We start from the raw sequence: 222 nt of genomic DNA, 5'->3' as shown, positions 1-222 counted from the left end.
TCTTTTAGAAGGCAGTTTCTGCGTAAAACATGACCAATCCAATTAGCCTTCCGTTTTCTTATTTCGTGTAGGATATTCCTCTGCTCACTGACTAATTAACACTTCTTCATTTCTCACATAATCGTTCCAAATGATCTTCTCCATCCTTCTCCAACACCACATTTCGAAACTTTCCAGATGTTTCTGATCTACTGCCCTAAGTGTCCATGTTTCACCCCCATA

The sequence above is a fragment of the Cryptotermes secundus genome, unplaced genomic scaffold (assembly GCF_002891405.2).
Source record: "Cryptotermes secundus unplaced genomic scaffold, Csec_1.0 scaffold667, whole genome shotgun sequence".
NCBI lineage: Eukaryota > Metazoa > Arthropoda > Insecta > Blattodea > Kalotermitidae > Cryptotermes > Cryptotermes secundus.
The sequence above is the reverse complement of the archived record's forward strand: the minus strand, read 5'-3'. Positions refer to the sequence as shown.